The sequence below is a fragment of the Protopterus annectens genome, chromosome 12.part0 (genome assembly GCF_019279795.1).
Source record: "Protopterus annectens isolate FY-2018-M chromosome 12.part0, PAN1.0, whole genome shotgun sequence".
Taxonomy (NCBI): Eukaryota; Metazoa; Chordata; order Ceratodontiformes; family Protopteridae; genus Protopterus; species Protopterus annectens.
The window spans coordinates 716238780-716262901 of NC_056746.1; positions in this window are offsets into that span (position 1 = coordinate 716238780).

The following is a 24122-nucleotide window of genomic DNA, read 5'->3' on the forward strand; positions in this document are numbered from 1 at the left end:
ATACAAGTTTAGTTTATTTTTATATATAAATTTTGGGCAGTTACCTACTACATTTAATATTTTAGGATCCACTGTTAGTTTTTTCCAGTACTTCTTATATGCTTCTCGTACACCTGCCACATCTTGAGTATGGTAAATACACACTTTAGTTTTCTCAGAATCATAATTACTGTATTCTTTAATATCTGTAATTCCTACCTTTGTATTCATATCGGCAAAGTATGGATGTGCAATATTTTCCCTCAATTTATCAATATTCATAAATCCTTCTTTTATCTCATCTAGCCTATATGATCTATCCAATAACTTCAGTTCTAATTCATTCAATTCACGCCTGTATCCTATATCTGTTGAATTCAGACAAGAAGCCCTCATTGTTTGTCCTTTTACTATATTTTTAAAGGTGAACCCTGGATGCATGCTAGTTCTATGCAAGAGTGAATTCCTATAGCATTCTTTTCTGTATACTCCTGTATTTAGAAATCCTCCAGGTAGCTTCTCTACGAATACATCTAAAAATGGTATAGATTGATTTGATGCTCCCTTAGTAAATTTTAAATATTGTGTAGAGCCATTTACCTTATTGAAAAAGTAATTTAACTGCACTTCTCCTGACAAGCAAATAAGGAAGAGGTCATCCACAAAATGGGTGTAGAATAAGACCTCTCTTAAACTCTATTATTTCAAACAAACAACTTTCTTCCCAGTCTGCCATTACAAGGTTGGCATAGCTATTGGCACAAGAGGTGCCCATAGCTACGCCATCCCCCTGTATGTATACCTGGTTATCAAAAACAAAGATGTTATTGTACAACACTGTTTGTAGTAGTTCACATATGATATCTATCTGTGTACAACTATACGTCCCATCTCTTACCAGAAATCTCTGAATACATTCTATACCCTCCCTATTGGGTATCATGGTGAAGAGAGACTGGACATCCAGTGTGACTAACCAATTTATTTCATCATAAGGAACCTTAGAAGTTTCCTCATACAACTTAATCAGGAATTGTTTAGTATCCCTTTAAATATGTTGATACTTATTAACTATCGGTCTTAACTGTGATTCCAAATACAAAGATATGGGTTCCGTCACCCATCCTCTCCCTGCAACTATCGGTCTCATAGGTTGGTTCGTAGGATGTTTATGAATTTTTGGAACACCTTGTATGCAGGGTATAGTAGGATGATCAATCATTAAATATTTGTAGAGTTCTTCTTTAATTTTACCTTGATTGTATAAAATATTTAAAGATATAGATACTTGTTCTATAATTTTATCTACTTGATCTAGCTTGATTTTACTATAATATTGTTCATTACTTATTCATGCTATCTATATACTTCTCCATATCCAATATTAATATGGGGCTACCCTTGTCTGCAGGTCTTATCATTATATTTGGATCATTCCTTAATGCTCTTAATGCTCCTCTTTGTCTTGGTGTTAAATTTCCATGACATTTTCTTGTTTTATTTTTCTCATCTTGTTCATATAATTCCTGTTCAACTAGTTTGGTATATGTGTCAAGTAGAGGATGCAAATTCGGTACATATGTACTCGGTTTTCTAAATTGCAACTTGTCATGTGTATTATTTTTTCCAAAATCTAACTTCAACTGTATATTAGGTGTAAATAATTTCAAATCTAATATACTCTCTGTAATATCACTTTTCAGGGAGGGTATGAACGTAGGTCCTTTTTGTAAGACATTACATTCTTCATTAGATAATTTTCTGCTTGATATATTCCAAATCAGGGATTTTTGTTCCCTTGCCACATCTTCTTTAAGGTAGGCCCCACATACTGGTGGTTGGCCGCTCTCTTTTTCTGTTGCCCCCGGCTCATTGAGCGATCCCTTCCTCCCCTCCAATGATCTACTATAGGGAAAGGGGCTTTTTCATTATGATTATTATGTCCTCTCTGATTATGAGCATTTCCCTGAACTTTTTCCTTCACTAACCCATTATTAATCACTTGCTCTGCCATTTCAGTTACACTATTTACTTCACCTTCAGTGTTCGTCACAATATCAGGGTCTGTCACATTTATATTAGATGTTAATATACTTATTTCATTATTACTATCGATATTTTCATTATGTATCAACACTGTTGTAACTGCAACTTTCCCTTTTCTATTAGTCTGTGTATTCTCTGTGGTGGTAGTGATGGTATCACCTTTTCTAACATTTCGTTCAGAGTTAGCATTACTTTCTGCATCACATATCACTAGATTCCGTGACTCTCTCTCATTTTTATTATTATAATTTGGGCCATTATTATTATTCATTCTTGGCCAAGTGAACATTTGACCCCTATTAAAATCTTGGGTATCTCTTTTTATCTTAATCTGTTTTTGCTCTAGCAATTTCTTTTCATATAGAAACACATTATCCATCAACTTTTCAAGCAAATTGTCCAAAATTGTACAAGGATAAATATTATACATATACTTTTGCTGTTCCTTTACTTGCTCTTGTAGAGCTATTTCTTGAGGTAAGAAATAGTTATTCAATAGTTCCATATAAAGTATACTAGTCTCTAAGTTAATCTGTTACCACTGATATAGCAAGTCTGGATATAAAGTACGTGTGGTCGGCATTGTTAGTATACATAATCCTCTCGGAATTATTTTCCATTGTATACACACTTCGAAATGCTGCCATTGCAGCTGGAGTTGTTTAAGCTTCAAAATGTCAAGTTCCATTTGGTCTAGAAGTGTAGACAAACCCTGATATTCCATTTCTGCTACCTCGTCGTCCGTATGGGCGGATGCGGAATGACATCATAGGTGAGCAGCGGGTTAACCTCTCCGATGACCATATTTTCAAATCTTAATTTACTATTCCAATAACCTTCAGGTTTGTATGGTAATTCAATAGATACATCTGTTGATTCTGCCATAATCATGAAGTGGTAAGCAAAAAATGTACACCAAAGTAATAAAAAGTAATAAAAAACAATACCACCACTTGTTCGCGATTACTTCTCCCAAAACAGAACTGCACAAGTAGTAATAAAGCAAAGAGAGGGAGAATGTAAAGGCAGATACCAATACCTTGCATTAGCTATTCAGCCAACAAACAAAGCGGCACGCTTTTCAGCTAACCAACAGTTCAGGAGTACGCTTTTCAGCAAACAAACAGTTCAATGTCTCTGTTACCAGTCGACAACATAAATGGAAAGCCCTTCGGCACAGCTATTCCATTAAGTTAGAGGCTGTTTGACTTCTCTTAATCCACTGATATTTTCAGGATCATCTTAGTTTACTATATCAAATAGTAATAATAAAGCCGAAGAGACACGATAAAGGCATTATTTAAAACACATAAAATAGGCTAGCGCTTTCACCCATAGGGTTCCTCAGGCCACTGACTTACAATTTGCAATACCTTTTTATACACATTCAGTAGCAATTAGCCTCTAATCAATCCTCATACTTTAATTAATGAGCAGTCATTTAATTACAGAAATATAGTCATCTAAAAATCTAAATACCACATAGATATTTAGGTAATCTTTTAAACTAAATTCACATATTGTATCTACGCTTACGTACTATAAATACATACAAACAAAAATATATAAAAATATATATACATATATAAAAATATATCTAAGATATCTATAAAAATAAATAAAAATAATACATTTATATGTGTGCACATGTACGCAGGAAGCTACAAGGTAGAATTCACAAATAGAAAGTATGGCAGTAGTGTATATCCTATGATTCTATATAAGAATGTAGATTTCATACAAGGATGCATATTTATTTATATTTATGTTTACATGGAATTGTTATTAAGTTTTATGGATAAATGTGATTAATAGTATATTATACTATATGCCATACGCGTACATGTGCACACATATAAATGTATTATTTTTATTTATTTTTATAGATGCCACTTTGTTTGTTGGCTGAATAGCTAATGCAAAGTATTGGTATCTGCCTTTACATTCTCCCTCTCTTTGCTTTATTACTATATAGATATATATATATATATATATATATATATATATATATATATATATATATATATATATATATATGTATATATATATACACACACACACACACTTCTAAACATCCATTGCTGTACATATACATGCACATGTAGGCACATAGACTGCCCACCTTTCATGGTGGGAATATCACTTCTGAAACAGTTGTGAGACATACCATTCTGTAATGATATTGCACAGTGTTGTGCAGAATGCATTATGCTGCCCTCAGGCCGTATAGCTGTAGCAGGCCTCACTGGCTCAGTCCCACAGAAGTTCACCACCAGATGACGGATACCTGCACTGCATGCTGTTTTCACTGCCACACACTACAACCTGCATTGATATGTGCACATAGCAACCTTCAACTACATATGTATGTCCAGCCTTCACTAACAGTTGCAGTATGTCCCTTGCCCTATGCACATCTGCATATACATATAGATACAGACTGCTAACACATATGGAGGGTTCACAGTATGTAGATTATTTAGTTTACATTACCTTGCTTTTTGGCAGTACAGGCTGCTTTTGTAGGTATTTGCACATGTGAATGTGATGGCCTCTGCACCAATTGGTGGCCAGCATTTAGTAATTGCATGCAGCCTGCTGTGTGGTAATTGCAGTTCTCACTGTGATTTCAGTACACTGCTATACAATGATAGGTTAGGTAGGCGTAGGCCTTTCAGTTTTGCAAGGTGGGGACTATGCTGGTTTGCTGTGGACACTGTTGTATGAGTCAGAAGATTGGTATATCTCTCATATCTAATGCTGTATTGTAGGCACTGAAATGCATATTGTACTGAAACCTGACTGTTGGTTCTTCCAGTTCACTCTTCTCAGTGTGTATGTTAACTCACATCTGCTAATGCTAACACTGTTTACATGGGAGTATGTACTTACCTGTGGGATTTGAGGATTAACTGGCATACAACAGTAGTTCTTGCAATGTGTTGCTATGGCTTTTGTATTTTCCCTTTACATTCACTCCTTGAATGCCTGATATTTGTCTTTACTGGAATGTGTTGCTATGGCTTTCCTATTTTCCACTTACATTCAATCCTTGTAATGCATGATATATTTCTTTCAGCACTAAGTTCTTATATGTTTGCTGTGGCTTGGTGGCACTTCATGCAGTCTGGTGAGTCCAAGGTCTGGGGTTTGACACTTACAGGGGTATTTTATTTTGCTGCTGAGCAGTACTAGTGACTTGTCATACAGAGTGAATAAGGCACTTTTAAACAGTTGTAAGCAGGAAGCCGGAAATCAGTGGGGACACCAGCTAGGGATGTGCAGGCTGAGTGTAGGGAAGGTCCATAGCTGCACATTTCTTTAACTGCAATAGCTGTACATATGTTTGACATTTGCTGTGACATTTGAAACCTTCCACCCCTGAGAGAGGGGTGAGGACAACTAAGTATATTGTACTAACAATTATGAATATCAGGCACATGCAGTGCTTGTGAACTGCTATACTGTCATTAGTATGTTAGATGGCTACATCCTTTGATATTTCTGTGTTGTACTCCTACATAAGGGCATGATTGTGGAAGTAATTCTACAGCTATTCGCAGAGTATGTAACAGCAGACAGGCTGATATGCCTGTGTGTTTCTGACACTTGCAGGCCTCAGATACTCTCAGGTATATATTTGACCAGCCTCAGGGAAAGGTACATATCACTGGGATACACCAGTGATATATTTCAGATATTCTGCAGTTGTGACTGTGGGGTATTTTGAGCATATGTATTACTACACCATTTCTGACATGCAAGTAGTGTCTACTTTAACTTATTGACAGTTACCATTATGTGGGATTCCCCACCTTTCTGCCTACTGTTAGTACATTTCACAGCTAGTCAGTGGGGCACAGGTAACAGTTGTTTGCAAATCAGGGACATCCCTGTAAATCAGTCACAGTTGGGAGGTCTGGCCTCTTACCTATTCAAATATGGCAGTGTTTATCCTGCTCTGATACTGTGTAGGGTTTGTAAGGTGCTACTGTAACATTATTACCTACTAGCATGGCTGTTTCTCTTCTCACACTAATGTAATGCAATTTCACAAAAATTGCCAGTAAAGATACACAGAACAAGCTTTGTGTAATGGCCTTCCTATTTTCCCTTTACATTCACTCCTTGTATTTCATGATATATTTCTTTCAGCACCAAGTTCTTGTATATCTGCTGTGGTTCAGTGGTATGTGTATATATCTATGTAGATATATGGATAATTATATATACATATATGTTCACTGTATGTCCTGAACATGGACCTATAAGCCTGACTAGCTTAGTCTGCAAGGCTATGGAGTGTATCATCATGGAACTCATTAACAGAGAAATTGGGAACCGCAAACACTGGACCCTACCCAGTTTGGCTTTGTTAAGGGCAGATCATGCCTCCTATACCTGGTGGAATTCTTTAAGACAGTTACCAAGGCTATAGATGAGGGAAAGGTGGTACACACAGCCTACCTAGACCTCACTAAGGCCTTCAACACCATTTCCCATTCTGGTAATATAAACAAGCTCACCAGCCTGAACATAAACCCCTATGTCACAAGATGGGTTGCCAACTGGCTCACGGACAGAACCCACATGGTGAGAGTTGCGGGAGCTAGGTCCGACTCTAAACTGGTTACAAGTGGCATTCCCCAGGGATCAGTCCTAGGATCCCTCCTGTTCAGCATATACTTCTCAGAGGTACAGGCAAGCAAAGGAGGACTATGGCTGACCAAGTTCACAGATGACTGCAAAATAGGGGCTATAATTGACTCTCTGGCTGACACAGACATCCTCCAAAAGGGTCTCACTGAGACGGATACCTGGTGTCAAAATCATGGCCTCAATCTAAATGCCAAAAAGTGCATAGTCATCCCCTATGGAAAAAGCAAAGTACCCACAAACTACCACATATGTGGTAGTCCCCTAAATACTGAAGACGTAATAAGGGATCTGGGGACCCAAGAAGATAGTAATCTCACCTTTGATAATCACATTGCCAAAGTGGTTAGAAAATCCTTCTACATGGCCCACATAATCACAAAAGGGTTCACATCCAAATCAAAGGTTATTGTGCCCCTCTACTCATCACTCATCAGACCCATCATAGAGTACAATGCCCCATTTGGGATGTACCTTACAAGACACCTGCAACAGCTGTAAAGACCTCAGAAGTACCACTCCAAGAGGATCACTGGCCTCAAACAGATGCCCAGATGCCCTATGCAGCTCAACTGAAGAAACTACAGCTGTACTTGGTTGCATACCGCCTACTCAGAGGTGATCTCTGCCTGACATACAAGGCCATGTCCAACCCAGAATTGATGGACATGCTCCACCTAAAGAAAACATTATCCCCTCAAGCCACACGCTCTAGGGATCTAAACCTTACAACAACAATAAATAGGACAAGCTGGAGGGAAAGATTCCTGTCCCAGAGACTTCTCATGCTTTGGAACAAGATCCCAATCTACATTAGGCAGAGCTCCTCGCTAACACTCTTCAAAAGAAACCTTGATGAGTGGATGGGAAACAGAAAGCTTACCTCGGGGATCACTTCAGTGGCTCTGCTGGACAGTGGCACAGGGAACTAATCTAAGGGGGCGGCAAAAGCTAACACATTCTGGCTAGGCTTATAAATGGCTTCGGGCAGATAACCTAGTATCTACCTATGAACCTATGAACCTATGAGTGGAGCCCTACCTCAGTCCCAGTAGTCCCAACCTCTTAGTGCAAGGGGATGTCAGGTATGTATACCAGGTATATTTGTAACTATAGCTACTGTAATAGGCATTGTCTTCACAGACATGGTGTGTGTGGGAGGTCGCATCTGCTTTTAACATGTGCACCATTGGCTACTGACAGACATCTTAAAGACATCATAATACAGTACCACTGCTAGCACAGTAATGCTCCTGTGGACTACAGCAGAGAGCAGAGAGACCAGTATATGTGTACAGTCTGACACACTCTGGTCAGTCCAGAGGTATACACAAAGCCCCTTAATGTAAGACATGTGGACCAAGCCTGACAATGTGAATGCTAACAGCCATGTAGATGGGTATATCACATAAATACTGGTATACATTTGCCACCATAGGTTATGCATTCACACACCCCTGTCTGTCCTGACACATAATAACTGCTGGTACAGAGGTGCCATGGCCACATACTACCCACTAGCTAGTGACATACATCTGTACAGCATCCCACTGCTTTTTCTGACATACATGACTGTTATGGTGGCCCGGCAGCTGTACATCTGGCAAGTATCTGGACATGACATCTCACTGGGTAAGTGCATTAAGCTGCTAGGCATGCAACAAAGCACTGTGCAGGCTACAGGCAGACTGCCTCAACACTGGCCTATATTTCCTATGGGGGAATACATATGTACCTGCATATATAGCAGGCTCTACAGGCATGTCACAGTACAGAGTAAAAGACACCTGTGTGAAAGTGCATAATGCATGGTTTGTCCACATGGCCTTGCATATGGCTTATGTGGAGTGTGTTATGTTGTTATTTGGATGTCCATGACATAACATGCATTGTCAGTATGCGTGAGACACAGGCCTTTTGGCAGAGGCCTGTGGGCCATTAGGTGTTGATGTGAGTCAGATGTGGCAGGCCATTGCATTCTGTCAGTCCTCCAGTCTCAGACCACCATACAGTATATTCCCCTGGGGTGACAGGGTAGGTGTGATAGGTGTTCATGCCAATACCTTCTATCAGTCTTGATTAGGAAGTGTGGATGCTGGCAGGGTGCTCTCTATGGCTAGGGGCACACCTGCATGGGACACCTGCCTTGTTTGCTGCATTCTTTTGCTATTACCATATACAGGTGGGGTCATATTGTACCCATTCCCCACAGCAGGGATATGGCTTGAGAGGTACCTGCAGGTGGTGTTTGCGTGAGCTGGGTGAATGTGTGCTATGGACACTACTTGCATCTGACACACAGATATGCATGGGGCATTCCAGTTATGGTGGCATGTGCAAGAACATCAGTTGTTTCCCAATACATCAGTCCTACCTCCTTTGTGATCTGCAAGTACTCAGGCAGACAACACCAGTATCCCCTACTACAAGACCAGATAATGTGATGCATACTTGTATGTACAATTCCAAGGGTGTCTCCATTTCACAGTGACACAATATATACTGTATGTCTGGGGTACTTTCCCCTGTGTACTGCTTGTATATCTAGCCCAGCAACCATGCCATGTCAGTCTTCCAGATAGCGTCATCAGCAGTAGTGGGCAATGGCCACCAGGTCTTACCTCAACATGCATACATACTGACCACTCTCACACAATATGAAACACACACCAACCTAACACACATATACCTGCATATTGTGCAAATGCTGAAACCTATCCTGCTACCTTGGACACCTCAGGGCATCTGTGCTCCACTGGTATTATACCTACACATACATGCTACTACATTTCTACATAGGTTGTGGGGGGGCACACCTGACTGTTACAATGTGTGTACATTGGATTGGGGGCACACCAGACCATTACTACATTTCTAAATTGGTTTGGGGAGGCACACCTGACTGTTACTAGATTTCTAAGTAGGGTTGGGGGGAGCACAGCTGACTGTTTCTACATTCCTACTCAGGATTGGGGGGAGCACACCTGACTGTTTCTACATTTTTACAAAGGACTGGGGGAGGGAGGCAAACCTGACTGTTACCACATGTCTATGCAGGATTGGGAGAGGGGGCACACCTGTTTCTACATTTCTACACAGTGGTTGGGAGGTGACACACCTGACTGTTACTACATTTCTATGCTGGATTGGGGGAAGTGGCATGCCTGACTGTCTCTACATGTCTACATAGGAGTGTGTGTGTGGGGGGGGGGCACCTGACTGTTACTACATTTCTACATGGGATTGTGGGGGGGACACACCTGACTGTTTCTACAGTTCTACATAGGAAGGTGGGGCACACCTGGCACTTGTACATATCTGCTATGACTGTACTGGTATGTCAGATACTCCATTTTATTCTGTATTCTAACCTATCATGCTGACAAGAAGCATATCAGAGTACTACAGGTCTTAGCTTTGATTAACCTACACATTAGTTTCTGACTTCCTACCCTTCAGAACTAACATTCCACTGCCTGACCTGCTGCAGTCTGTCTCTGTAAGCCTGGGGAGGAGGTTACCCATAGGCATCATTCAGAGGTCACATTACAACCTTTGTTTGTATTTGTCTACACATGTCTTGCTGGCTGAGACTGTTTATGGGTATGTGAACCTCCCTGACTGGCATTTATGAGTCCTATGGACACACATGTGGCCAAGCACATTTCCTGCAGTGGGTTTTGTCACCCTGTGCAGTACTGGCTACTATGGTGGCACCAGTATTTGTTACAGATCTCATAGTGCCGCTATAGGTGTCTGCTATCTGCTGGCATACCATTCAGACTCTCGATTCCCTTGCATACTCAAAACCATACCATAGATACAAATAACAACACATTCTACTCCATTCGGCAATTGGTAGGTTGAGTGACTTACCTTGTGGATGTACCAGTATTGAGGATGGCACTGGAGGGCAGCCTATGTCGGATGCACATAGTACACTCCCTATACATGGTTGAGCACAGATAGTGTCATGTTTGGCATCCCTTTTACTGTATATGCGAGTCAGATACAGGTGTCATTCCCTGGGTCCCTACTGTGTCAGTATATGTGCTATGTGTTGCCTCTTTGCCAAGGCCAGGGCATACTGAGCACACCTCCTTCTGCCTACTGGGGCAGGCTCAGATTATTTCCCCTCTGAGTCACTCTGTGCCTGTGCAGACCTTGGCATTGGTGGGGAGCTGTGTGGCCCTTCCCCATGCTGTTCCTGCTGCAGCTGTTTCGGCAGGATCATATTGTGTAGCATGGCACATACAATGACAATTTGAGTACATGTAGCTGGTGAGTGCTGCAAGGCTTCACTGGATGTGTCCAGGCACCGGAACCGTGACTTGAGCATTCCGAACACATGCTCTATTATAAGTCTGGTCTGTGCGTGTGCCTCATTATGGCATTCTTGTCCTGGTGTGCGTGCATTTCTGATGGGTGCCATCAGCCACGGCTCCAGTGCGTAACCAGCATCCCCCACTAGGTGACTGTAAGGGATGTTCCCAATGGAAAATCTCTGGTACAGCTGTGTCAGATTCCAGATGTGGGAATCGTGATAGCTTCCAGGGCAGCCAGCACACACACATTCATTATAATGCCCTGGTGGGCATCGCACATGACCTGGCAGTTGATGGAGGGGAAGACCTTGCGGTTGATGTAGACCCTACCCTGATCACCCGTTGGTGCTTTGATGCATATGTGTGTGCAGTCTATAGCACCCATTACCTCAGGGTATTCTGATATTTGGTGGAAGAGACACATATTACTGGCCAACACCTCATGGGTGTTGAAGAAATATACGTGCTCACTGGCATGTGCTGACATGGCATCCAGGAACTGGTGGAATACTCTGGATGCTGATGCCTGTGAGATCCCCATGATATTCCCAGTTGGGCTTTGGGAGGTACCTGTGGCTAGTATTCCTAGGCCTACACATACCATGGTATCCACTGGGATGGGTTCCCCTCTGTTAATTTGGTGTGTCAGGCATGGCCAGCACAGCTCAACAATTTGCCTTAGGAGGTCCCTATCTGCCCCATAGAACTCCACTATCTCCAGCTCATGTAGCCCCTGTAGGTTACCCTGTGTCTGTACACTCTTCTCCATCTCCTCACTGTGGGTTGGTCGACAGCATTCCCATCCTTACCACCCTCAGCCTCTTTCACATGCTGTTGTATGATAGCTGCTGCATCCCCTATTATGTTGTTGTTTTGTTTGTTAAAAGTTCCCCACTTGTATACACTGGTGGTGTAGAGTATGGGAAAAACCATAGGGAAAGTTGTTTGCATAACTTATAGTAGTGTTCTGGGCTGGGCTGGTCTGCTGCCTGTGTAATTGGCTGAGTCTGATACATTTCACCTGCCAGCTATTCTAGCTCTCCTAGATTACCTTCCTACTGTTGTTTTCCCTTCCCACTGCCTTCCTGTTTAAGCCCGGTAGCTCGCCATACAAATGCAGTGCTCAAATGTGCACAGAGCTGCTATTTCCTGGTTTACTTTTTTTCCCCTTTAAAATCTGGTGCGTGGCATGCACACCTGCTTAGGCAGCATAAAGAGTGCAAGGCAGCCTCAGACACACCTCCTTGCTTAACTGTGCTAAGCTAGGAGCAAACCCGAGCCACAGGGCTCCAATCTGCTTGCAGTATGCCTGACATACCCCCCCCCCCATGATGTCAGCTAACTCCTAGGCTTGCACCAGGCTATTCTTGCTCTTACACTGTTTGGAGCTGCCTAGCATGCAGGGGACATCTGGAATTCACTATCATTCCCCTCATTTGCATAGGATTGCCTGCTAATACATAGTTACATGTCCCACACTGAGCCTACCCCATAGCAACCACTATTCACTGGCCATGTTGTCCTCTGCCTACCATTAAGTATAATAGCAGAATAGTGATTTTGGTTAGAATGCTTATTTTAGTTTTTTTTTTTTCCTTTGTTCCCCTGATCCCATTTGCACGCTGCTACCCTACACCTAAACAGCCGAGATCGGCTAAAAAAAATAAAAGTTGAATTTTTTTTTTTTTGCAAGCATTTTCCATGCCAATGGCCTTATAGTTGGCCATTGGTTTGCTTTATACATGATATCCACCCTTTATTTACAGTTGTCTTGGCTCCATTTTGTAATTTGCAGAAATGTACTCCGTTACTGGTAGAGTACATTTCTGCAGATTACACTAGTCCTGCACGGCTGATTTCCAGCTTCCTGGATCACAAATTCACCTCATTTGCATGGATTTCTTCTGAAAATGGGGTAATTTGCATACAGGGGCTGAGTCCATGCAGGACTAGAGCAGGACTGCTCGCGCACACCCCTATAGGTTATTCCTGGATCGCACGGCAGACGTATTGCCTGCTGGAGCTCCTGCACTAGTCCTGCACTCCATGCAGGGCTTGCAGAATTTGGGGCAAGTCTTTTGGATTTCTAATACCATGATGGGAATGGACCCCATTCCTAAGTCAAAGCACAATTAAAGTTCATGAAATTAGTATTATTTCACTCTGATTTCAGCCAAAAGTGCTCTGCAGCATCCGCAATGGGACCAGAAATGACTCCTTCTGCAATTCGTATGGTGTTACATGAATTGGTAACATATCTAAATACGATTGTAAATTATTTTTTATAAGACCCGTTGCTCTTACTACTATTGGAACTGTCTGGGTATCTTTCTTCCACATGGCTCTCTTTTCTGCCTGCAGATCCAGGTATTTTATGACTTTGTGTCGCTCTGTACGCAAGACACTGTAGTCATTGGCTGTGGTGATTTCAATGATTAAAGCTACTTTTGTCTTCTTTCCTTGGACCACTATATCCGGTTTTCTAGCATCTATCTTTTGAACTGTTGGTATTGGGTGATCCCATGTGATATAAACTTCATCATTTTCTATGATTCTTTGTGGCTCATGTTTCCAGTGTTTTTCAGCCACTTCAAAACCATAATGTTTGCACAATCTCCAGTGTAATAGTCTCACCACATTATTATGCCTTTCAGTATACAGTCCTCTGCCATTAGTGCATTGCAACCAGCAACAAGGTGTGTGACTGTTTCCAATTTGGTTTTACAAAATGTACATATGTCTGTTTCTCCCACATGTTCAATGGACTTTGTAAACCAGTGTGTATGTAACCCACTATCTTGGGCTGCCAATATTAACCTTTCATTTCTTGGTTTGAATTTGCCTCTCCTTAACCATCCCTGCGTTCATTCTTAATCAACATCAGGCTCTTCCAGAAGTTTTCTATACTTGCAACTATATTTATGTTTTTTTCAACATTTCTTGCCTTCTCATCTGGTCCTTCACCTTATATTATTTCTTTTGTTTTTTGGCACACTCAAGTTGCTGCCTGTTTTTTATCCACTTCTGATTTAATTTCCATTCCTGCTTGACATTAATATGATTCTGCTAAATTAAACAGAGATGTCACCTTAGATTTATTCTCCTCATGTTTCAAAACTTTCACTACATTTGGATCTTGTGAGATCAGTAATTATGTGTGGAGTCCCATGATTGCAGATCTCTACATGTAATCAGTTTTAAGGAGGCCCATCCCTCCTATGGAACAGGGAATATATAATCTTGGTATACACTGATTTTTATAAATCATTTGTTAAGCATGAAGTATCCTTCTTGTTTTAATATCCAGTCTATCCAGCACTTTTTGGGGCCAGTCAATCACTCCAAAAACTATAAGTTAGGACAGGAAGAGCAAACTGATTTATAGCTTGGATTTTGTTCCTAGATGTTAATGCTGTTTTCAGGATTAATGTAAGTCTTCTAACATACTTACTGAGTTTTATTTGAATGTGTTCATGTTTTATTGATCCTTCATCAATTCCCAAGTATTTATACACTCCCTCTTGCTCAAGTTCTTTTATATCACATTATTGTCCCAAACTGATGTTTTCCTGGTGCTGCAGTTTTCCTTTTTTAAAGTTTGCTTTTGTGCATTTATCAAGACCAAATGACATTCCAGTATCATCTGAAAAAGTTTTGACAACCTGCAGCTGTGCTTTCAGTTCCTCATCTGATGAGCTATACAGTTTTATATCAATGACAAAGAAAATATGAGAAGTCATTAGACTTTGTTGTTTTCTAGGAGCCAAATTGTAGCCATGGCCTAAGCTGTTAAGTAAACAGCTTAATGGATTAATGGCAAGGCAGAATAGCAACGGTGACAAAGAGTCACCCTGGATTATCCCCCTTTGAATTTTTATCCCTGGGATAATAATTTGTCTTTTATCATGGCTTAATTGCAAAGTGGTCTGCCATTGTTTCATGGTTACTGTAATGTAGTCAATCAGTGTAGGGTGTATCTTACATATTTTTAAGCACACTTATCCATGAATGTGGGATACTATCAAACGCTTTTTTGTAGTCAATCCATGCCATACTTAGATTCTTCCCCTTTTCACAGTTCTCCTCTATAACTTTAACAACAAATGATCCTTTGTTCCATATGACTTTATTTTATTGATCTTTTCATCTTTTCTTCTACTGCCATAATTAAATTTTCTTCTAAATGATTATAAACTCTGTTACCGTCAATTCCCGTGTATAGTTTATATGTCATTGGAAGACAAGTTATTGGTCTGTATAGCAAGAGCATTGTTTTCCTGTTGTTAACCAGTGCGGTGTGTGTTCGGGGTGCACATATAAATAGTTCTTACTCATGGTTAAATCCTCATCCAAAGAAGTTAATACCTTAAGCCAAAAGTTAGGTACTGTATCTGCGCCTGTAGTTTTCCAGTTAGAGGCTTTTCTCAACTTTGTTTCAATCTCTCTGGCTGTTATTTCATCCCATTTCATATCCTGTACCTTTAAACTTCTTATTCTTTCTTTTAATTTTTCTATCCATTTAACATCTTTGTCTAAGTCTTACTCGGAGGCTGCAGTTGAACGGTATGACATCAGCATGCCATGAATATTCATGAGGGTACGCTGACTCAACCGTAACTCTTACACGGACTGAGTATGAAAGCAGGGGGCGTGTCCAAATGTTGAACAGTCTAAATGTCCACGCCCCTGCAAGTGTAGTAAAAGCAAAATGTCAACACACAAGAGTGAGTTCGCTCAAATGTACTTGCACCCAACACCACACTCGTTGACACTGTAAACCCCCATCACAGGTATAAAAAGTAAAATATTTAATTTTTTTTTTAAATCCATGATACAGCTGCCCGTATTTGTGCGTGTGTGCGTGGGTGTGCCCATTGCTTAGCTATAGTTAGCAATTCCGACATGGAAGAGCATAAGAAAGAATGTTTATACAAATCGCACCAAATTGCAATGGCGTAATGGTAGAGCGTATGCACAAAGAGAAGGCATTCACGGTTTGAGTCCCACCACTCCCCTTCTTATTTATGTTTAAATCAGTATTTGAAATAATACCAGACATATGATTAAACTGTTATTAAAATCAGGGACATGGCCAATGTATCAGTGAACAAAATATATATGTTTAAAAGACCCAGATATAGAATAGCCTGCTGTTAAGCAATGCTTTACCCAGCTAAACACAGGTGCCCATAGTTAAATAATGCTTGTACCCAGCTAAACAGAGTTGCCCCCTTTAATAGCGCTTTACCCAGTGCAATAGAGTTGCACAAAGTTTAAAAGCGCTTTACCCAGTGCAATGTGTTTGCGCGGACGTGCGCGCCGTGCCAACCAGGGCACAGTAGGGCAGTGGGGAGCAACGTAGAGCTAGGTTGCTTAAAAGCAGCCACACCCCCTAGCCTGGCTAGACAGTGTTAAAATAAAAGAGTGACAACGTTCGAACCCAGGACCCTGTGCATCATAATCAAAGCACAGTACCACTACGCCATGTCAGCTTAGGAGAAACAGCCACTATTAGCATACATATACTTAGAAATGGTAGATTAACCATTACTAAGCAGGTCTGCAGTCAGCTTAGAATTCTCAAAAATGGCCAGTCACAAAAATTTGTGGGAAATGCGGCATATTTAAGCCCCATCGGCGGGAATACTCACCATAACTGATTGTGGTACCCATTTGCAGTCAGGATGGCAGGTGTCAGAGAGGGCAATCACTTTAGAGAGCAAAGGTGGGGCATTGAGGAGTCCAAATATATGGTTTGGCTCCTAGTCCACCAACATGAAGGCCAACTCATGCAGGGCCAGGTTCAATGAGGAGCGTAAAAGGCAGAGGGGTGGAACCAGTTGGCACATGATCTTACCAGTGCCACAGGTATTCCTAGGACTGGTGAGCAGGTCCGTCACCCCCATGCGGACCTGAAGCGACAAAAGGAGGACCAACCGAATTGATGGATCAAGGAGGCCCGTCAGATGCCCAATGCCCCACTACTAAGTATCCATGTAATTAAGTATGTAAAAAATGCTATCCTAGCCTGTAGTATGGATAGGTATGTTCCAATATCTCTTCATTTATATTACAGCTGCAGGTGTTCATTCCGCGAATCAGCAAGCCTATGCTGATAGGCTGGTAAGGCTGCGCCACCAGGCAGGTTATTAAATATTCAGCTGGTATTATTATAGAATATAAGTGAGACAGCCTGTAAAAGAGTTCAGTGTTGTAACCCAGTAATAAAGGTCAAATAAGCCTAGAATAAAGCTTCTGCTAGTATTCTAAGATCAGATAAGTGATGCAGCCTGAAAAAACAGTATTGTAATCCATTAATAAAGAGTAAACAAGTCTCAAATAGAGTTTTCACCTGTATTGTAATATCAGATAACTACTTCAGCCTGAAAATGAGTGTTCTAATCCATCAATAAAGGACAGACAAGTCATGAATACATCCTTGTATATACTGACATATGAAATAAGTGAGTCAGCTGGAAAGGATTGTTGTAACCCAGTTATAAATGTTAATAAAGCCTGGAATTAAGTATCATCCTGAGTTGTAAATATAAAATAAGTGAGAGAGTGTGAGAAACAGTTTGAAGCTACAATAAAGGTGTAAAATTCTGGAATAAAGGTATACTGCATGCACTACATAATTAAATGAATGAGACAGTCACAACCACAACCAAAGAGTGAAATGTTTTTAATAAAGTACAATACCTGGACTGTGTCCATCCCACATTTTGAATATGTTGTACCCTTGCATTATGGAGATAGTATAGTTGTATGAAATGCTGAACATCCATAGTTTTCTAGGCCCATATAAACTGGCTGATGGGAATGCCAGTATCTCAGAAGAATATTTATAGTCCTCAGCTATTTCATGTTTAGTATGTACATGTTAATCCGGTACATGAGCAGCTTGTGCTTGTGATCCCACAAATGTCAGTGTGTTGCTAGAACTGTACATAACTGTTCAAATGTAGCAGGATACTTTACCTGAACACAGCCAGATATGGACATATATGAATACAAATGGAATGTGTATTAATGTAGCAGTAACATCTCCATCACTAACATTTCTAATGTTACATACAGGGAACTGTACTAATACAGGTAGGGGATATATATCTGCATCTAGCAGGAATGTACAGTATACGTATAGGTATTTTAAGTTGTTAATGTAATATTTTACCCCCTATGTTATGTTCACAAATGATGCCATTCTACACCAAACAGGGTATGTGTATTCACAATTAATTCCTATGGACATCTGTCCTGTTGGTCTATACATATCTGCATGTATGTTGATGCATGTGCCCTGTTTACATATCCAAACCTGATGGCCTGTTGCCACCAATCAACCCTGTATGTTGTTGGAATGTCCACTGTTGTTCTTAATATGCATGTGTAATGCTTGCTGCTCAACATTTGTAATTCCTGTGTGTTTGGGTTAATGGGAATACTAAAGCATGCTGTTACAACTAATTTGGAATTGTGTTGTTTGTTACTAACCCAAAATGCCATTACATACTGCTAAACATAGGACAACTGGGAAGGCGGGTCCCAGCGGACCAACCTCTCCCACCTCATCTGGCAATTGCACCTGGCACCAGTGCCCAGCCCGGGACCTCCTCCTCCGGTGGCCCTGTGCCAACTTCAGGTGGAAGCGCTGCAGGGGATGGGGCTTACCCCCCCTCTGCAAGCACGGCCGGAGGAGAGCCTCCACTCACCCTCCAAAGGGTCCAGGCTGTGGTGCGTAGTGAGATCAGGCATTCTGTGACTGATCCTCTCTGCCAACTTGAGGAGAGAGTGGCGCAGCTCATGGGTGTGCCTGCCCCTCCTATCCAGCGTGGGCTGTGAAGGTGCAGTGGTAACTTCCCATGGGTGGGGATCTCAGTTCCACTGTTGCCATCTGTGGGCTCATGGGCTTGCGATATCCAAACATCCGTCCCCGTCAATTCTGTTTATCCACCACATGTGTCATACTCCATCCCTGTATGGATCTTATTTGTCTTGTCTGTTAACCTCCCCAACCCACCTCCCCCAATATTCCTACTTCCTTTACCTCACATTCCACTCTTACCTGAAAAAAAAAGGGCAATCTGTACCCACAAAAAAATTACGCCCCATACGTAGCTGCCCATTTCACACACATATCTGCTGGACATGTAAACTGATAATTACAATTGGCTGTACAACATATTATGTTGTCTTCACCCCTCTCTCAGGGGTGGAAGGTTTCAAATTTCACTCTAAATTTCAAACATATGCACAGCTGTTGCTGGTAAAGAATTGGGCAGCTATGGGCCTTCCCCACATCCTTCCTGCACATCCTGAGCTTGTTTTCCTACTGCCCTACCCTCTTTATGCCCCCCTTTTCACCACTTTCCTATTTCCCCATTTTCTTTTCTTTAAAAGAAATTAGCGCGGGTGTTAGTGGGATTAAGCACTTTTAAGCAATAGTCAGTGGGTGTGTGCTTGTGTGCGCTTAGCTAAGCGTAGATAAGCATAGCTAAGCGTCACGCAAACTCGCGCAAACCCACTTACAACTGCTTAAAAGTGCCTTAGTCACTCTGTATGACAAGGCCTGTAGTCTGCTCATCAGCAAAATAAAATACCCCTGTCAGTCTCAAACCCCAGACCTTGGACACACTAGACTGCATGAATTATCACTGAGCCACAGCAAATATAGAATAGCTTGGTGCTGTAATAAATATATCATGCATTACTATGAGAGAATGTAAAGGGAAAATAGGAATGCCAGAGCATTACATTGCAAGAAATAAATGTAACATGCATTAAAAGGTGTGAATGTAAAGGGAAAATACGAAAGCCAGAGCAATACATTTCAAGACAGACAGAAATATAACATGCATTAAAAGGAGTGAATGTAAAGGGAAAATACAAAAGCCAGAGCAATACATTTCAAGACAGAAATATGACAGGCACTAAAAGGAGTGAATGTAAAGGGAAAATAGGAAAGCCAGAGCAATACATTTCAAGACAGAAATATAACATGCATTAAAAGGAGTGAATGTAAAGGGAAAATACGAAAGCCAGAGCAATACATTTCAATTCAGAAATATGACATGCATTAAAAGGAGTGAATGTAAAGGGAAGATATGAAAGCCAGAGCAATACATTTCAAGGCAGAAATATAAGAGAAATTACAAGGAGTGAATGTAAAGGGAATATACGAAAGCCAGAGCAATACATTGCAATAACTACTGTTGTATGCTAGTTAATTTCCTAATTCCAAAAGAAAGTACATACTCCCATGTATCCAGTGTTAGCATTAGGAGGTGTGAGTAAATTGACACACTGAGAAGAGTGTACTGGAAAAAGCAACAGTCATGTTTCAGTACAACAAGCATTTCACTTGCTACAACCCAGCTTCAGATATGAGACATATACCAACCTTCTGACTCACACAACAGTGCCCACAGCAAACAAGCATGGTCCCCACCTTGCAAAACTGAAAGGCCTACACCTACCTAACCTATCATTTTATAGCAGTGCCCTGAAATTACAGTGAGAACTGCAATCAGCACACAGCAGGCTGCATGCAATTACTAAATGGTGGGCACCAACTGGTGTAGAGGCCATCACATGCACATGTGCAGATACATACAAAAGCAGCCTGTACTTGCTGTCCACACATGCAATAATACCATTGCAGCATATGGAGAGAGAGAGAGAGAGAGAGAGAGAGTGAGCAAGCAAGCAAGCAAGAGAGAGAGAGAAAGAGAGAGGCAGACAGACAAACAAACAAACAAACACAAACAAACAGAGGTGTTAGGAGACACCAAAAAAATATCTAAAAAGAAAAATAAACGTCAACTGGTACAACAGACAGAGGTAAGAAATACAAAGGTAAGGCATGCAACAGATGTGTATTTGGTGGGATGCGAATGATGTGTCTGAAGGGTACTGTACATACAGTGAACCCTCCATATGTGTGCGCAGTCCATATCTATATGTAAATGCAGATGTGCATAGAGCAAGGGACATACTGCAACTGTTAGTGAAGGCTAGACATATATATGTAGTTGAAGGTTGCTATGTGCACATATCTATGTAGGTTGTAGTGTGTGGCATTGAAAACAGCAAGCAGTGCAGGTATATGTCATGTGGTGGTTAAATGCTGTGGGACTGAGACAGTGAGGCCTGCTACAGCTATACGGCCTGAGGACAGCAAAATGCATTCTGCACAACACTGTGCAATATTGTTACAAAATTGTATGTCTCACAACTGTTTAATGATTGATATTCCCAACATGAAAGGTGGCCGGTATATGTGCCTATATGTGCATGTATATGTACAGCAATGGATGTTTACAAGTATGTGCATATATACCTGTATATATGTATATATATATATACATATATATATAGAGAGTGAGAGATGTATATATATATATATATATATATATATATATATGTATATATATATATATATATATATATATATATATATATATATATATATATATATATAGAGAGAGAGAGATAGATATATAGATATACACATATATACAGATATATAGATATATGTAGATATATATATATATATATATAGATATATAAATATATATAGAGATATATAGATATATATGGATATGTCCAGATATATATAGCTATGTATATATATATATATATATATATATATATATATATATATATATGTGTGTGTGTGTGTGTATATATATATATATATATATATATATATATATACACACACATATATATATATATATATATATATATATATATGTGTGTGTGTGTGTATATGTATGGATATATATATATATATATATATATATATATATATATATATATATATATATATATATATATATATATATATATATATATAGAGAGAGAGAGAGAGAGGGAGACATGGGGTCAGACGTACTGCAACAGGTGCCTGGTGGCCAACGTATTGACTGAACACCAGTGTTGATACTGCAGTACCATACCCAATTCCAAAACACTTCACACACTAACTACCAGATAGGTGGTTGCCTTCCCAACACTGAAGGTGACAGAAGGGAACATGGGACACGGTGTACAGTAGCCTCCCCTCTGATAATCACAGTTCCACACTAGTCTTGTAATCCATCTACATGGTATGTGTCATCACAAAAGGTGTGCCATCTAGGGAAATATAGGTCGGTGTACACCCTACTCCTCACAATGCCCCATGTGGCATGAACCTCACATGACAACCACAGCAAGTGGAAAGGCCACAGACATACCTAACAAAGAGTGACACTGCCCCAAACACATTCCCTATGCAGACTGACTCACAAAACCACAGCTAGAGTGCATTGCATACGTCATACACAGAGGTCACCACTGCCGGACATACCATATGTCACACCCATAGCAGTCAGCCAACCACCATGACAACACCTCACAATCCCTCCGGGCTACATGACCTAAGGCCCTAATCCTTGTCAATGCACTAAGCAGCAAATGCTGGAGGTACAGGTTCCTATACACACATATGCCATACTCTGGACTAACCTACCTAGCATTAATAAACATGGCTCCTCATTAGTAGATGTCATACATACCCCTGATGAATGTTATGGAGATAGGTAATATGCCCTGGGAGTCACCTTTGTGTATCCGTTTGATAAGAGCAAGTGTAATCACATTACATGTGTGTCAAATGGCAGGGTAGCATATGGCTAGGCTGCTGTAGGCCCCGGCCAATAGTGTAGTATCTACCTATGACACAATGCTTACACACATGTACTCAGTGCAATACCAGCTATGTGAGGTGGAATGAGTGTGATACTGACTGTGTGCAAGGTCTGTAAAGGTGTGATAGCTTAGCGTGAGGTTGTGTCTGTCATGGTAGTTTGTGTCCTAGGTGTGAGGGCAGAGAAAGATGTTTCAGTTATTGGGATGCAGACATAGTAGGATGGCATATGTTGTGACATAGTACCTTGTGTACGACTGTGGTGTCCCATTGTAGGCTGTAGCAATACATGTATGCTCAGTAAGTGGTACTGCTGGTGAATCCAGGTCACATATGCACTGTTGTACTACCTGAAGCTGTAGGCCTAAACACCACAGTATGGTGTATGTTCACATTCCCTGGAATCACTGTCTTGTGTGTTTCCTGTAGTCTGCACAGATCACATTCCTCGGGCATAGGTATCTGTAAGTAGGGGCACACAGTACTATAAGGTACGCAGGTAATGCTCATCTGTGTCAGCATACATTTGTGTGTTGTATGTATGTCTAATGTGTGTGTAATGATGCCTGTACCATGGCCGCAATCACATGTGTGTTACAGGGTATGTGTGTGTACCTAGCAACATGTATACTCTGTTACAGCACTATGCCAGCTATATTTACAACTGTGCACATATGTTAGGTAGGGGTATGGCATCAAAGACTAGGGTGTTTTACTGTTAATACTGTAACTGTACATTACATTCATTGCATTGGATGACAATATTTGTCATGCATTAGCTTGATATATACCCCCAGTGTGAGGTTGTGCATTGTATCCAATACTGTGTGTCAAGTACTGGTGTATACTGGTTTGTTGTATGGAGTGCGGCAGCCACTGTCAGGCAGTTGTGGGTTGAGCACTGATATGTGGTATTGAATGTGTGTATCCTCTGATAGACAGACAGATGCTATATCTGGCAGTTAAGTGATATCTGTACTTTATAATGTTAAGTGTGCCACATGACTTGCTCACACATATTGTTTAATTGTGTTCCAGAGTTATGGCTCATTGCCACAATCCTGTGTATACAGCTGCAGAGGAGGAGGTCATGCAGGCCAGCCTGTATCAGAACTATGCACTGCTTTTTTCCAGGGCCAGCCAGCACCAGCATGAGCACACTGCACTGTGGCAAGATCTTGTTCGACGGGTAAATGACATAGACATGCATAACTGGACATATGAACAGGTACGGCATCATTGCAGTGATTTAATCAGACATGTCCGGCAGTGTGCATCTGATATCCATAGGCAACAGCTTGCTACAGGTGGTGGGGTGCCCATACACCCCCCCCCTCACTAGAGTGGAGCAGCAGCTCCTAAGCATGGTGGCTCCTGGCCTACAGCAGCAGCAACATCATGCATGTGTCATCATGGAGGCC